The sequence below is a fragment of the Podarcis pityusensis genome (assembly GCF_964106645.2).
Source record: "Podarcis pityusensis genome assembly, chromosome: 7".
NCBI lineage: Eukaryota > Metazoa > Chordata > Lepidosauria > Squamata > Lacertidae > Podarcis > Podarcis pityusensis.
In genome coordinates, this window is record NC_138031.1 from 23,885,768 (window position 1) to 23,903,421 (window position 17,654).

The following is a 17,654-nucleotide window of genomic DNA, read 5'->3' on the forward strand; positions in this document are numbered from 1 at the left end:
AGAAAGAAAGAAAGAAAGAAAGAAAGAATAGAGAGAGGTTGCATTGTTTTCATCTCTGAGATTATGGACTGGAGCAAGTCTCAAGGCCATAGTGTGGGCAGAAAGTCTAAACAAACAGTAACTTAACAATAGGGTTAATTATTAGGTCAATGGATGTTATGGCCCTGGGGCTAGACTCTCCTTCTTTGGAGGATGAGGTTGGTGATTCAGAGTGGGAGGTGTAAATGGCTTTAAAGTCACCCTCAGAAGCACCTTCTCTATTGAAAAGGCCTCTGGACTAAGGATGTCATATGGTCTTCTCTGACTCATCTCAGAAGCCCCAGTACAACCAAATTCTCCTCTGTTCCACTGCATCCCTTTAAATGAAGAAGCATCTAGTGAAGGTGGAGCCAGCTACAGAGACAAATCTGCAGCTCCTACAAAAGGCTCAGCTGGAGAGCAATTGCTGTAGAAACATTGTGTGAGCACTGCTCTCATGTAGCATTCAGCCTGAGTCCTGCACAGCTAGAGTACCCTTGTTTTGCCTTATCCGCCTCATCTTGCCCGTGTTGAGGTCAGTATGTGCATGAGAACAAATACTTGGATCCAGAGTTTGCATGCTAACCCTCTACTCTGACACATCTCAAAATTAACGAGGGGAAATTGCCATCTGGACCACCCTTTACATGTTAGCCACAGACAATGCCCAGCCCTGTATCAGAGTAGAATGAAACAGCTGCCCCATTTGTACCCAGTGTAACAGAGAAAAGTTGAGTTCGGAGACCTGGGGTGCATTTTAAATTGCTGCAAAACAGGAGCAAGAGGGGGCAGAATTGAAGTGGGGAGCTCACCTCTAAACATCAGATGACCATAGCTGTCAACTTACAGATTTGAAAATAAGGAACCAACAGCCTCAAAAATAAGGGATCAGCAGCCAAAATAAGGGATTTTGCTATTGTAAAGAGTTACATACATTGGTAGGATTGACAGATGCTGTCAATGCCGGTATGAGGCGGTTGCGGCGCCACGGCGGTCGCTGAAGCGCCACCCTTCTGTGTCCCTCCCCATCCCCTCCTCTTCCTCCTCCCTCAGGCCGCCTCCTCAGCTGCCACCACCGCTGTCGCCTCCGGGCTCGTGGGCGGCGGTGGCGAGAGTATCTCTCCCTCCCCCCCCTCAGGCGGGGAAGGGCCGATGGAACTCCTTGCGCCAGGACAACGGCGCCAGAAGCTCCCTCTCTCGTGGTGGAGGACCCCAAGCTGCTGCTCCCCTCCGGAGCCGGGCGAGCATGAAACCCGGGAAATTTAAGGGACATCATCAATAAGGGACAGCAGCAGGACACGGCGCTGGGATAAGGGAGTTTCCCACCAAATAAGGGACGGTTGACAGCTATGCAGATTACTCTTCATCAATACCCTAACGCACATGTTTACAACAATAAAACACAGTCATGATGCAATAAGAGTGAGAATAAAGCAAGGGATGGCTGGCATGTAGTCCTCCAGATATTGTTGGACTACAGGTCTCATCATCCCTGACTACTGGCAATGCTGGCTGGGGCCGATGGAAGCTGGAGTCCAACAACATCTGAAGGATCCCATGCCAGCCACCCCAAAACAGAGTTAAACAACCCAACCAACAGCAAAATTAATTTACAATTAAAATAAATTAAAAGCCGGGTGAAAAATAAAAGTGCTTGACTGCTCATTTTAAAAGCATAATGGAACAGTCCAGTCAAATCTCTCGTGGGGGAGGATTACAGATCCCCATCTCATATTACCAACACACTCCCCTTGGCAGTGAAACAGATTAGGGCCTATGATGATGTTCATAGATGATGTACAAGTTCATTTTCCTTCTGCTACACAGTTCAGGCCATAAACACACCGGGACAGCTCAGAGAATTGAGCTAATGTTCTCAGGGGTACAAGCGTAGATGTTTCTGTCTCTCACCCCTGTTCCAAGACCCTGGAGATTTTCTTGGGACTTTAAAATCCAGGTGAGGCATGACCCAAGGCAATCAGTGGCCCCTCTGAACTTTACCCTGGTCACATTCTGCAGCACAAAAACATTATAGAAACTACAAACTGGACTGTAAGGTATGCTAAAGACTTCCTGATCCCTGTTGTAAAAGCTTCTCTTAATCACTGTGACATATTACATTAGACGTACAATTTATTGTATCCAATACGTTCTCTACTGTTCTCTTTGCAGGTGGCATCAGAGAATAAACTAAAAGCCTACTATAGTTGGTAAATAATATACTAATGTAATACACCCAAAGAAGACCTTAAGCATGTAACAGGAAACATAACTTTGATGTTTTCCTTTTTAAATTGATTTAGTCTGGGTCAGGCATTTTGTATGTTTATATAAGACACAGCTCATGTTGAATCAGTTATTACTCACTGCTGAATAGGCATAATTCAGAGGTTCATTGTAAGAAAGTCAAATGTATTCCCTTACAGGTCAGTTGAGACTTATAAAAGACTGCAGAAACCAAAAATAAAAAATAGAAGTTTTGAAAAAGGATATAAATAATAGTGATGTATGGCTTAATCGTATTTATTAAAGGAAGCCTTACTTTCACACATTTCTCTTCAGTCCAAAACTAGGGGAATATTCATATTATATATTGGGAATGTCTGGCTCTGAAGGTTATTGTTCGGAAGCTTTGGTTTCCTGGGTGACTGGGAAAGCCACACTCCCACCTGCCTCAGTCAGCATACTTTACACAGGGTTGTAAAGCTAAAACATGGAATATGGATGCACTGTAACCTGCCCTTAACCAGGCTCCAGAGACCGTGTACGCACATTCTTTAGGGTCATGTGCTTTTCCTCTCCCCAATGGATTACTGCCCTCAAATTCAAAAAGCAAAAAATAATCTGGTGCAAGCACTTTTCAAAAAGAGGACAAATGCTAGCTTCCATGTGCTGTGTTTCCCATCCTGTATTTGAAATGTTCTTGCTTGTGCCCAAGAACCAAAATGAACTCAGGGCAATTTGAAGAGCAATTCAGAAGCTTGAGAAGGTGTCTATGGCAATAAGGTAAAGGGACCCCTGACCCATTAGGTCCAGTCGTGTCCGACTCTGGGGTTGCGGCGCTCATCTTGCTTTACTGGCCGAGGGAGCCGGCATACAGCTTCCGGGTCATGTGGCCAGCATGACTATACCGCTTCTGGCGAACCAGAGCAGTGCATGGAAACGCTACTTGCATGACCCTACTTGCACTTTGACATGCTTTCGAACTGCTAGCTTGGCAGGAGCAGGGACCGAGCAACTGGAGCTGACCCCGTCGTGGGGATTTGAACCGCCGACCTTCTGATCGGCAAGCCCTTTAAAAGTGTTAACTGCACAAACTGCCTTTTGTATTCTGGCTGTTTGGGGGGGGAGCAGATTGAAGAATTATACATTTTTATAATGTTCACTAAAACCAATTACTTTTCAACAAAAATGTCATATGCTTATTCTATACATGACAACATTCCCCATCCTCTTGAGAAGTACACATGGAGCACTCTGCCATCTTCCACCAAAAACAAGTGAAATTTAGTGGAAGACCACCACTGGTTAAGTTAATCAACAACTGTTGCTTTAGCAAAATAATTTATTTTGGTGCAGTTGTCAAAATTGTGGACTTGCTTTGCCCTGTGTATAGGTCTAAATGTTAATAATTACTTTAAAAAAGATAATAATCAAGGAACAAGCTGAGACATCAACTTCTTGTTCTCAGTTTCCATTTGTAAAATTGTAAATGAAAGAAAATTTCATTCAACCATCAAAGAGTGTCAGTGCTATACTTTGGTCAGAACTGGACATGAGGTAGAAGTACTATTAATAGTAATTAGACTCCCCCCCCCCCATTCCTTTTAAATACCGTACATTAATAGTCATTTTAAAGTTGCATTAGCAGCCCCTTTGAATAAGGTCCATGGCACTGGGGAGGGTTTGTCACCCATTTCCCCCTCTACCACTTGCTATTTTCTCAGTCAGGGAAACAACAGATAGAGGTACCACTTTGATATTTGAATTTCTTCCATGGAAAAAATTAGGGTGTGTGAGTTATGGTGGTGAAGTAATTTTAATCAGGAAAATGGTGAGGGGATGACGACGACATCTTTAAGATCCTATCCTAGTGTTACAGTATTGATACAAATTAGGCGCACCTCCTGCTACTTGTTAACACTATTGAAAAATGAAACGTCTTATTCATAGATGGCCTAGGTTGCATCTTGTCTGGCAAATAATAATAATTTATCATTTATACCCTGCCCATCTGGATGGGTTTCCCCAGCCACTCTGGGCGGCTTCCAGCAGAATATTGAAATACGATGATTCATCAAATATGAAAAGCTTCCCTAAACAGGGAGAGGCAAATGAGCCACCAACTGAATTTGCATCAGCATTTTACACAGAAGTGGAAATGGTACACAATTGTTATTGTTGGTATAAAGCCATATTCCAAGCCACCTCTCATGATACAGTTTTGGCATGGAGGTCTCATTCATCTGAGTCTACACAGCAGCTGCCTCGTGCCACAAGTCAATATTATGTGTATCTATTCAACGTATAGACTAGCCCACACTACACAGTTTGTGTCCATGCAGCATCCAATTAGGGGTGGAGAATTTTATCTGATCCATATTTTTAACTGACCTAAATTTGCACCTCCCAGATTAATGCATGAATTAGGACGTAATTATCTTTTACATTTTGCGCTTCCCTGAATTTTGCAATATAGTGCTCAGCTCAAAAATTGTACCAAAATGCGTATGAACATCCATTTAGAAATGTGTATGTTGAGGGGGGGAAGGTAAAGGTACATTTTGTGACAAAATAATCAAAGAAATATTTAAGTATTATTTAAAATACTTTTCATAGATTCTTTTAAAAAACAAAAACCACCCCACCCCACAGATTAATGCAGAAATGTGACAGAAAGGGCATTATGAATAAGCACACTATGTGAAATTGACATGGAGCAAAAATAGATTGATCTAAATTCTTGTGATGGGAACTGATCTTCATGGCTGGTTGATTTACATTAAATGAATGGAAGCTGGCAGCAATCAAAACACAGAGAGTTCCAAAAGGGTTGCACATGGCAGCTGTACTGGTCTAAGAGGCCTCTCACTCTCAGTTTACTTAGGATATTAATATATTAATCTTTGAAAAATAATTTTGAGCCTCTTCTTTGCATTTTTATCTCCACACTCAAATGAACTTTATAAGCCAAAGGAAATCTTCTCATAAAACTTATAAAAGAATCAGCTTGAGGGCAAAATATGATAACTCTTTCCCCTGTAATGATGGCAGGTGAATGCCACTATAATGTGAATTTGTTTTCCATTTAGGAAGGTCAGCTTTAATGAAATGGACCACAGCATGGTCAGAATTGATTGTAGTACATGGATCCTACAAAAGCCACTGAACACATGAAAGGAATTACAGTAGACCACACATCAAACGTTTTGGCCTTGTGCTTCCTTCCTCTTATCCTAGTGGCAGGAAATGCACTACATATCCCGTGAGGTGACCAGACATTTAAAAGTAGTGCCTTGTTCCAAAAAGCTCTGTGCACAGTAATTTACCACAAATAAGCAGAAGACCGTTTCCCACTGCAGTTGTCTCTTACACGTATATCTGGAGCACAATAGGGAGGGGGAAAAGGTAAAGTATGGCAACTATATCTTTTCAGGCTAAATGCGGGGAAATGTAAAAGTCAACTAAGTTTCAGCTTTACTGTGTTAATGTGTATTCTGCCTGGTAATTTTAAAAAGTATCTGTTTCTTGTTTAAACGCTTCAACAAAAAAATTAAAGTGAGAGTGAACATTTTAATACTTTTTTGTGCTCAGAGAGAATAATGTTGATTTACTTTTACTGCAGGACTTATTCTAAATGTTGATTTGATAGCTGTGCAAATGATGCAGATGCATAATTCTAAATGGAGGTTTCGTGATATGTTTGGATGATAAAACATTTCCACCAGTCACAAGAGGAACATAACTTTTCTAAATAGACTCAGAAAGGATGACAAAGAACAGGGAGTAATGTCAGCAGCAAGAAGAAATAACTGGTGCTAAAACCAGATGTAAGAACATAACACATTCTTTATTGATTTGTTTTACGGGTTAAATAATTTTAGCTCAAAACTCAACATTGCTTGTCTGTAACAGGACACTAGGTTTTGGCTTTCTAAAATATTACATAAATATTTGGCTTAACACTAAACTGAGGCAAGCAACCTCTTTCGGATTCTACACCCATTTTCATTTTGTCATACCTGGTACTCATTGGTTGCTCAAGGTTCTCTTTGTTTAGTGGTACAATACCTCAGCCTTATCAGGTGCTGTATATATTCACCTGGAAGTACTGAGGTTGAGTTTCACTGAACACAAGCTTCCTATTTACTCTGTGGATGTTATTTTGATGTCGGATGAAAGACAGAACATCCATAGTGTGTTTGATAAGCTGACATGGGACAGGAGTTCTTTTTTCGCTGTTGTGTCAGTTTATCAAACCCATACGTGGATATCGGTCAAATCCTCTAATAACCACACGGAAATTATTTGAATAGATAACTTATATATATGATATGTACTGTGCTCTCTATAGAAACAGAAAAAAATATGTTACACACATTATATCTGTACCATTCCAATTTCTTATGCAATTGTTTATACAGTATATAGTGGGGGAAATTAATGTAAGGGGGGGGTCCACATTAGTTAATAACTGCATTCATAATAACTGCAATCATAAGGAGGACCGGAGTTTATGATGTGAACTATATTCGGGGGGGGGGGGGGAGAAACCCAAGTTGCTATAGTTTCACACTTTTATTGTATTATCTGTTGAACAGCATGCATGTCAGAGTTTCCATAGAAATACCCAATGTGGTATTTCGATATTAAATGTGATACAAGCCAGGTTAATAACAAATGTGGAATTTTACCATGTTATCAGCATCTCAAATAAAGCAGAAAAAATGTAAACATATTAAAACACCCATCCTGAGGTATATTATAATCTACAGTTTTTTCACCCTGCTTCAGCGGCATGTGGGGCCTTACCCTCCTGCCAAGCTGCATCAATCAACTATCCTTTCCCAAAGTTGAAATGCAATACTCTGCTACATTAACAAAACTAACATTTGCTCTTTCTTCAAAGTCTTGTCTTCAGCTAATGCTTGTTCTAATGAATCAGTGAAATATTAACCACGGAAGACTGCATTGACAAAGAAGTAACAGTAACTAAGTAAGATACTCTATTCTTATTCTAATTCACATGTTTTAGAGATGATAACTTTTAGTAAGATAGAAGTGTATGTTTGTTTTGCGAGTTCTATACTGGTATGCTAGCCTTAGTGTCAGAATTCAGTAGAATGCATATGTTGTGCTTTTGACTATTAAATGTAAAAATCTGTGGGAAATTATAATATACCCAAAGAAGCCAGGAGGGTGCCAAGGTGTACAGAATCACAGTCATTTCAGAGAAATAATGTATGTAAAGCATTTGATATACGTCTGTAAAACATTATATTCCTTTGATTTCGAGTAAAAGCTGTCTGCTTTCAGAGACAAACAATCAGTAATAAAAATATTAAAAGTTACCAAGCCCTGGGAAAGACTGCAAAGGTTTAGGGATATAGGCCCTCAATGAAATCTGCACATTAATATTCTCTGAAAAGGTATGGGCAAGCGGGTTAGTCTAGAAGAGAAGGCAGGGAGAAAGAAATGAAAGCCAAAAATCTTCCTTATGATGAATGAGTGAACTGGCAATAAAGAGCCTGAGGCAAGAAACCAGAAGGCAATAGTCATTCATCTCAGCCTTTCTGAGTACTTGAAGAACTGTTCATATATTATTTCAGTAAAGCTTACAAGAAACCTACAAAGCAGGTCAGAATTATTAATTTTCCACAAAGTGCCCCTCCCAACTGCCACTTGCTTCTCAAGTTAAGAAACAAAATAAGACAAATTTATACTGTCTATTGAATTCCTCCTTTTACAATCATGGATAAAGCTCTTTAAAGCGATTACGAAATCAATGCATTGTGGCAAGTTACCCTAAATTTATGTGTAATAAACTACAAATTTGGGCAGTTAGTGTTTTTTTTAAGTCTCTTGAATATGGTATATATACTTGCCTTTGAACTTGTGATCTGCATTTTTAATTTTTACCTCATTACATTTCAATATTGCTGATGGGGTCTGGCGGAGAGCTCATGTAGGTGTTTGAATCATATTTAAAACTTTTAGTTGTCAAGATTTGCTATGCATAACTAAGCAGTTTTTGTGCCTTTCAGAGCTGTTTAAAATTTCTTGAGAGTTCTTAAACTCATATCAACTGCAGCTTTTGATAATCAGATTGCATTTAGAAATATTACATGTTTAGAAATATTGCTATATAATTTAATTGGATGGTATCCAAAGCTCCAATTCTGCTAACACAAGAGACTTGTACAGTCATACCTCATGTTACGGACGCTTCAGGTTACGTGTTTTCGGGTTGTGGACTGAGGGAAACCCGGAAGTGCCAGAACAGGTTACTTCTGGGTTTTGCCACTTGCGCACAGGTGCAGCGCTTCAGGATGCGAACGCTGCGGGTTGCGGACGCGCCTCCATCACGGATTACGTCCGCAACCCGAGGTTCCACTGTACTAGTGGAATGGAATGTCCCCCTTCTCTCCTTTCATCTGCAACCCCCTCAAAATCAGCTCCAGAGGACTGGGGACTCTCTGAAGAAGTTCTGGGGGCGCATGGGTGAAGGAGAGGAAACTGAAGTGATCGCTTTGGCTGTACCAATTGCTTTTGCAGAGTAATACACAAAATAATAATATATACTGCCACAAATCACTGTACAATTAGAACACAATATAAAAAAGAGTTTAAAACTACATTACAGAACATACATCTCAAGTGTCCAAAGCCAGGGTAAAAAGATGCATCTTCAGCATTTCCTGAAAGGTGCATAATGAAGGCCCTGGACACTTCCACAACTTAGGGGCTGCCACAGAAAACACCATCCCCCAGGCCACCGCCCACAAAGATTCTGATGGCGGTGGAACAACCAAGAGGGCTCCCTCTGCCAATCTCAGCCCCTGGGAGGGCCTGTAGAGAAGCAGATCATCTTTCAGGTATTTGGGGCCTCAGTTGTTTAGGGCTTTAAACTCTGACAGAAGCACCTTGAATTGGGCCCAGGAACGAACTGGCAAGCAGTGCAGCTGTTTCAAAACGGGACATCTGAAGGGAACCCAAGCCAGTAATCTGGCCATTGCATTTTGGACCAATTGAAGTTTCCAAGTTGTTTTCAAAGGCAGCCCCATGTAGAGCACATTACAATAATCCAAACCAGACAATGGAATACAATGGCTATGTCATCTCTGTCAAACAGTAGCTGATGAAATAGCTGTAGCTGAAGAAAGGAACTCTTGGCCACTAAGGCCATCTGAGCCTCCAGTGATAGTGTTGAATCTAGGAGCACCCACAAAGTGTGGACCTGCTGCTTCCAGGGGAGTGCAATCTCATCCGGGGCAGGTGGCCTCCCCACCTCCCAAGCATGAAGCCACATAACACCTCTGCCTTTTCTGACTGATAAGCTATATGTATGTAAAGTTATTTCCAATTATTCTGGGCAGTAGATTTGAGAATGTTTAATACATGTATTTACAAAAACCATGGATGGTGGGTGACATTTTAAAAGGCACCTCTAACTCCTCTCACACAAAAAATCCTTACAACTCATTTTATTTGGATACAAATTTATGCACATTTAACTACAACAGTAATCCGCTAGTATTCCATCATCTATTTGTCAACACCAATCTTAGTATGACTATCCCGCTGCTGTCCACCAATCCCTCCAAAATTACTACTGAGTAATGACTGCACATTTGTTGCCAGATTAAGTATCTAGCAGCAAAAAAAGCAGCCCACAAGTTCAGCTCTTGGCTTCTGGGGCTCAGTGTTTAGGCTTTCTTTCAAACCAGCAAAACTGCAGCAATGTGTTTTAGGTCAAAGCAGAAAGTTAAGTTGCTCATCCCCTGCACATACAGCCTTGAAGAGCCTTCAGTTTAGGAGATGACTGTAGCTTGCTGCATTCATCCTGAGGTCATGCATGTCTTTGCAATGGCACTGGGCTGAAGAGGAAGGCAAGCTCTTCACTCTGATCCTTGACGAGACCCAATGCTATTTTCCAGGGCTCTAAGGATGCATTATCCTCATGCCTCAGGAGGCCTGGTCTCACTTGCAAAGAGGCTCATGGAAGTGGTTTCCCCAACCAATTTTACATCATTCCTATGGCCATTTGTTCTTTCCTAATTTGTAACATGCATGCATAATACTTAAATACCCTTGACATCAGTTGTTTAAATTTCTTACAGATAATGGCTGTGACCCAAGAGATTATGCCACTTGGCTGTTTAGCAGAAGCAAGAAAACTGGGACACTACACCCACTTCTAATTGTTTGAATATCTATAGACAGGATTTCAACTCTGTTTATCAGGCTATACATGCAGAGACTCAGCAGCTTGATAAGGAAAAGGAATTCTAGATACAGGCATCATGCATATATATAAAATTCCTATCCAGCAAAGAATATGCATAGGGATGTTTTCTCTGTAAACATAAACTGGACTGGCCAGTGGGATGAGATGGGTGGGTCTCTGTTGTTCTCTCATCTCTGCTAGTATCAAGAAGGAGCGGCAAGGCAGCACAGAGCTCAGTGTGATGCGGGTGCAGCAGTGGTGCCTATGTGACACTGTGCCCATACAATGCTAAACTCCTTGCTGCCTTACCTCTCACCTTCTCCCTGTTAGTACCAGCAGTGACACAAGTTGTTGAGAAGATGGGAGAGCAACACAGTCCTACTCACCCTCCCAGCTGCTACTGGGTCAGGCATTATTGACAGTAAAGCATGATTAAAATTCCATTGATATCAAGGGGACCAAAGAACTCAGTGTGATCCAATGCATATTTACTCAAATTTAAGCCCTACTGGGACGTGGGTGGTATTGTGGGTTAAACCACAGAGCCTAGGACTTGCCGATCAGAAGGTCAGCGGTTCGAATCCCCGCGACAGGGTGAGCTCCCATTGCTTGGTCCCTGTTCCTGCCAACCTAGCAGTTTGAAAGCACGCCAAAGTGCAAGTCGATAAATAGGTACCGCTCCAGCGGGAAGGTAAACGGCATTTCCGTGCGCTGCTCTGGATCGCCAGAAGCGGCTTAGTTACGCTGGCCACATGACCCGGAAGCTGTACGCCGGCTCCCTTGGCCTATAGAGCGAGATGAGCACCGCGACCCCAGTCGGCCACGACTGGACCTAATGGTCAGGGGTCCCTTTACCTTTACCTTTAAGCCCTACTGCGTTCAATTAGATAGAGTTCTTGGTAACTGTGCTTAGGACTACAGCCCTGGTTGCAAACATGCAACTATTTGAAAAGTAGCAGATACCACCTGAATGAAAAAGAGCTTTTTTAACGAGTAAAATAGGAGGACAGATTCCCATGAAATATCAAGCAAAACAAGAAAACATATAGAAAACAAACTTTTTAAACCGTAAGAGTTAAAATGTAGTAAAATGGCAAACAGTAAACTATTCAGTCCTTTCCAACCGTATTGTTATGGTAAATTTTGGCAGCAAGAGGGAAAGTATTCCTTGAAACTTATTTCCTGCTGCAGGAAGCCACAGTGTACACCATTGCTTTTGTGACTGCCAAAGCCAAACACAAAGCCTTCAAGTTAAATCAGCTAAACATCAATGCACACAATATACAGGAGACATATGCCAAAGACATTTTTGAATGGTGGTTTTATGCCAGCTACGGTTCTTCGCACTGTCGCACTAGTTTCCACTTGTGAGAAAATGTTATTTATATCAAATCAGTTATCATTAAATAAGAGAGTTGTTTTTAGGTGTCTGCTAGTGAGTTCCAGGGTTACTTTATATTAATACCAATGTTGGCACTCCCATCAGTTAATGTATCTGATAGAGCAGCACGCTGGATTCAGTTGAAGCCCCAATCGTATTGGGCTGGTTTGGGCAGAACCAGGCTAGTCAGATGGAGACAGCCCCAGATTGCACTGGGATGGACATCCCATGTGATCTGGGGCATGGCGATAGGTAAAATAGAGTAAAATAAGTTTTCCTGCACATGCCTGTTCTGCAGGGGAGCACACATGTACAGTCAAATTCAGCAGGACTGAGACATTTGCTCCCCAGCTGGAAGCAGATCCCAGCAGGATTGGATCTTCCAGAGGATTCTGTCCTAAAGGCAGCCGGGGTCTGCTCTGCCAGTGTCTTCCACACATGGAACTCACTGGGAAAACAGCACCCAGCCCTAAAACAGGAGGAGTTAAAGTGGTGTTCTTCAGATGGTGTTGAAATTCGACCCCTATCATTCTGAACCACTGGCCATGCCAGCTGTGGCTAAAGGAAATTGGGAGTCAAAGGACACCATGTTAGCTAATACTAAAAGGATTGTGAAAGGTGGGGACTTATGCTCCTCTAGATGTCGCTGAAGTACAATTCCAATCAGTCCCCGCCAAGATGGCCAATAGTCAAGAAAAATAGAAGATGTAGCCTAGAAGGCAACAAGTTCCCCATCCTTAGTGTAAATTTTGCAATAAAAAGTAAACCTGGGATAAGGTATTGGTCCCACAATACTGGTGTAAAATAAATTTACCTAATGAATAAACAGAAGTCGTCTCCCCTTAACTCAATGAAGGGCTACTGATAAATTTATTTCACTGGGTGAAGATTCCACACGGTAAAAAAAAGGATGGAATACGTTAAATAGCAACAAAGCTGAAGAGGGAGATTTTTTTAAAAATGTGCTAAGATTTTAGAGAATAATTTTAAGAAGAAAGAAACCCACACCCATTTTCACAAAGCACTTCAAGAGCTGTGGTAAAAATTTGTCATAGATAAAACCTTGTGAAGGACATCAGAGAACCCACAAGTATTTATGGAATGAACCACAAGCTGTATACAGAAGTTAACAAATGTCTCATTACAACAAGGATATGGTTACCTTAGTAACAGAAGCATAGCCTTCACATTATATTCAACTTAAAATTCCACCATAATTAAAAGAAAGAAAATAATCTGTTTTAAATATTACTAGAGAATACTTTCCAAACAAACAAAACATTTGTTGAAACCAAATACAATGTAAATTATATTTACTCACAAGCCATTAATAAAAAATGGTAACAGTAAGCTTTCTGAAGCTTTTCTGAATTATTTTACAGTAACACTGTTTACCACAACCAAGGATTTTATATGTCAATGTTAAACATATATGGCAGCAAAGTATCCTTGAAATGACTGTTCAAAAACATATTTTTGAAATCAGCAGGAAGAGCCCAAGGGACAATGAAACGTTTTGTGGAAAGTCAACTATTTGCCCAACTGGAATTTGATTTAAATACAAATACAATCGAATGCTAACAGGCAACATCAGCAAAATGCACACTAGGGCATTTTACTGCTTTGGTCCAAAAAAGAATGCATGTCAGGCTCTCTAAAGCTTGACATACAGGAGAAAAGACCTGAAATCATATAATTTAATTACCAGTAGAAAACTGTTCTTCCAAATCCTGAAGACCACTTCTCAGATCCAAATCACAGAGTCTGGAATTTTTTTTAGAAAACAGCTCCCCACATTTTCATAGATTTATTAATATCATGAAGCTACTTAGTTATAACAGTGCTCTGGTGTAATAATCTTCCCCAAAGAGGCGGTTTTAGGATAGCACAACTGGTTCAGCTGCACTGGGTGCCGTGCTGCTGGGGGCGGGGGGCACAACAGTGCTGTAAAACAGAGCGTGAGAGGCAAGGGGCATCGGATTTTAGTGTTGCACAGGCCACTGCTGAAATTTGAGAGCCAATAGTTCACCACTATTCCCAAATATGTTTTTCCGCCCTGATACCTATGGTTATGCACCTAAGAATAATCTCCCTAGACCAGGCTTCCTCAACCTGGGCCCTCCAATGTTTTTGGCCTACAACTCCCATGATCCCTAGCTAGCAGGACCAGTGGTCAGGGATGATGGGAACTGTAGTCTCAAAACATCTGGAGGGTCGAGGCTGAGGAAGCCTGCCCTAGATCATTATGAACCCTGACTTCATTTTCTAGTGCTCTGTACAAATCTTTTTTCCTGTAAAGCATACAAAAACAGTATGATGTTGTGAATATCAAGGTTCAGCAGCAAAACCATAGAGGCTGCAGAAAACTTGAGTAAATGATCTGACATGTTAAATATGGATTTAATTGTGATTAATACTAACAGTGCTTGTGCACAAGGGAGACTCACATTATCTGCTAAATTGAACCAGGCACACTACTACCAGGCAGGATTTCCAACCTAAGTGAAGTTAAGGGGAGCCTCATCTTAGAGTACAGATTCTTCTACCAGCCATTAAAGATAAAGTAGCCTCCATGAACACCAGTCATGATGTAACAGGAGGTGAAAAGGGCAGCTCAATGTACTTAAATGGTGACATGTCTGCTGCTTTTAGACAAGGTGAAATAAGTGCTTCGAAATTCAAGTAAGACAATATAGTGGGATATTCTTCCAACTTCCAACTTCATGTTTTCAGTCATCTTTCAGCTACGTTAAGCTGAGAATTTGGTTCCCTACAAACTGCTTCCACATTCTAACAAACTTCAAGTTTTCTCACAAAGGAAACGGCTTATTAATAGTTAAGGGTGAGCAGCTGGATGCACGCAGGTCAACACCTCAAAGGTTTCCATCTAGCCTCCAGTATATCCTCTGATCCCAACAATAACACCCCACGTATACCATGTTATACACCCTGACCACATTTTATCATATGGAGACACAGGGAAGGAGCTGTTTTAACCACCATCCTGCATGATACGTACATTGGGCTGTTGTTGAACATTGTTAAGAATGTATTTGGGCCAAAACAGACTAGAATACATTCTGGAAATACAGAATGTATCTTTCTAGTCTTAAAACAGCAGTATCAGCTTCTATACTGCTTCTGAGCACAATTCGTTGTTTAATTAATTAACAGTCAAAACCCTGAATGGCTTGCCCCCAAAAGGATCCCTTTATTTCATATGAACTTCACAAAGATCTTCCTGAGAAGCTTTCCCCTGTTTTTTATGCCTTTGGAAGTAAGGCAGGTATGAATCAGGAATTGGGTCTTTTCTGCTGTGACACCCCAGCTCTGGGACTCTCCTCTGCCTGGTGCAGAGTCTGGCATCTTTTTGACACCTGAGCAAAGTCCTTTTTATTTGCCCAGACCTCTTCGATCTGTGACTTGTTAGCTTTTATCCCCATCTTTATTTGGTAAATACTGCTGTTTTATGTTTGTTTGTTTGTTTGTTTGTTTGTTGTTTTGTTTTTAATTGTGCATTGTGTTTTTGCACCTTGTTGTAAACTATCCTGGAAGAATTTTGGGGCACCAAAGAGTAGTACAATAAATATTCAAGCAACTAAGAAAAGGTTCATCTGCCTGTTTCAGACGAAAATACATTTAGTTCTTGTTTCTTGGCTTCTATGGAACAAAGTTCTGTGCAGCCCTTCAGCTTTTCATCTGACAGAAATATGTCCCAGTGAAAAAATGGAAGTCAAGTACAGCTGTAAGTGATTGCTGTATCAAAGTGAGAATGATAAACTGTGTTAACTGAGAGACAATAAAGCAGAGATGGAAATTTGTAGCCCTGTAGATGTTACTGGACTCCAACTCCTAACTCCCTCAGCCAGCATAGCCAATTGTCAGGGATAATGGGATCTATAGTCCAGCAATGTCTTGAGGCGCAGGTTCCCCATCCCCTGCCACAAATGCATGAAGCCATCTAGTCTTCTTTACAGAAAGGTTATAGAATTTCATACCACAATGCAGCACTATAATCATGTATTGAGGGCTGCTCCACACATTACACACTGAAATTCACATGGAACTAGGTCTCTTAAAAATAAATTAAGCTTGAACTGATGAAGGAAGTTAGTCTATAATGCTTCCATCCCCAAACTGCACAATGTACAGTGGTGCCTCGCAAGACGAAATTAATCCGTTCCGCGAGTGTCTTCGTCTAGCGGTTTTTTCGTCTTGCAAAGCAACCCTATTAGCGGCTTAGCGGATTAGCGCTATTAGCGGTTTAGCGGCTATTAAAGGCTTAGCGGCTTAGCTGCTAAAAGGCTATTAGCGGCTTAGCGGCTTAGAAAAAGGGGGGGGAAGCAAAAAAAAATCTCAAGACTCGCAAGACATTTTCGTCTTGCGAAGCAAGCCCATAGGGAAATTCGTCCTGCGAAGCAACTCAAAAACGGAAAACCCTTTCGTCTAGCGGGTTTTCCGTCTTGCGAGGCATTCGTCTTGCGGGGCACCACTGTACCTCTGAACAGTACACAATATAAAATACCCTACATAGTGTTTTGATTACAACAGTACTATCATAACCTCAGTTTCCAGAGAGGTCTCTTAAGATTTCACAAGATTCTTTGTACAACCTCACAGCTTTCACAGTATAGTGGTACCTCGGGTTAAGTACTTAATTCGTTCCGGAGGTCCGTTCTTAACCTGAAACTGTTCTTGACCTGAAGCACCACTTTAGCTAATGGGGCCTCCCGCTGTCGCCATGCCACTGGCATGCAATTTCTGTTCTCATCCTGAGGTAAAGTTCTTAATCCGAGGTACTATTTCTGGGTTAGCGGAGTCTGTAACCTGAAGCATATGTTACCTGAAGCGTATGTAACTCGAGGTACCACTGTACCAAAAGCAATACATCCCAAACACTTTTGCCAAACAAGACATTCACAGAATACAACCTCACATGGACGCACATTTTGCCCTACCCTGGCACACCTTTCTCAAGCACGTTAAGGTATATTGGGGGGATATGCACTTCTGGTACCCTGGGTGTTTATTCTTACTTTCTCATCTGTAAGCTTCCTAGAAAACCTTTCAATCCTATCACTACATCTAATCTTCGTTTTCCTAAAGAAGATGACACAATTGCTTTCTTGGTGTGCTTGCATGCTCAAGGAAAACATTCCTGATTTTTATGGGTCTATTTCCAAGTCAAACCCATGACACCACTTCATATATCACATTTTTCTGAATATGTGAAAATGGTATTCAGAGGCAAACCCACCTTTAAGTGCACTATGACAAAGTTTCTCCCCCCACCCCACCCCCTTGGATAGAAACTGGTAAGTTGCAAGGAGCCTGAACCAGTTGAGGAATTCCTATGCTTGACAAAGTAATATCTGTCATTTTTAAAGCCGTAAAACATTTTACTGCTGGGAAAGGATTTTGATGTTTGTAACATACTTCTATTGAAGTACAGTTCGAAAATGCCACATCTGAGAAACAGACCAACAGGAAGCATAAGACACTTGTTCATCTGTATTTCTGTGACTTTTCTCACTTGGTATTATTTGCAACTATACTTTCATGTTTCTCAGCAGTGCCAACTCTACTAAGAATCATATATTATTTTTATCATGTTGATTACATATGTTCTCCAGTTTTGCTGCCTACATATGATTAGTGTGGTTTGCAGAAAGTCAGTGACACAATCCAGAGCACGACATTCACACAAAGAATGTGTTTACTGTGAAACTTTGCCTTAGAAGTTTGCTTTCTTTCACAGCTTTGATCCACATGACATCAACAGTCCAGCATTTTGAATGTCTGCTAACC

At 41.2% G+C, this 17,654-nt stretch overlaps 1 protein-coding gene across 7 annotated transcripts in view; it reads right to left on the reverse strand.

The window, feature by feature from the left end:
- Nucleotides 1-17,654, reverse strand: part of VPS13B (vacuolar protein sorting 13 homolog B) — a 350,839-nt gene that overhangs the window by 135,495 nt on the left and 197,690 nt on the right. The window lies entirely within an intron of this gene.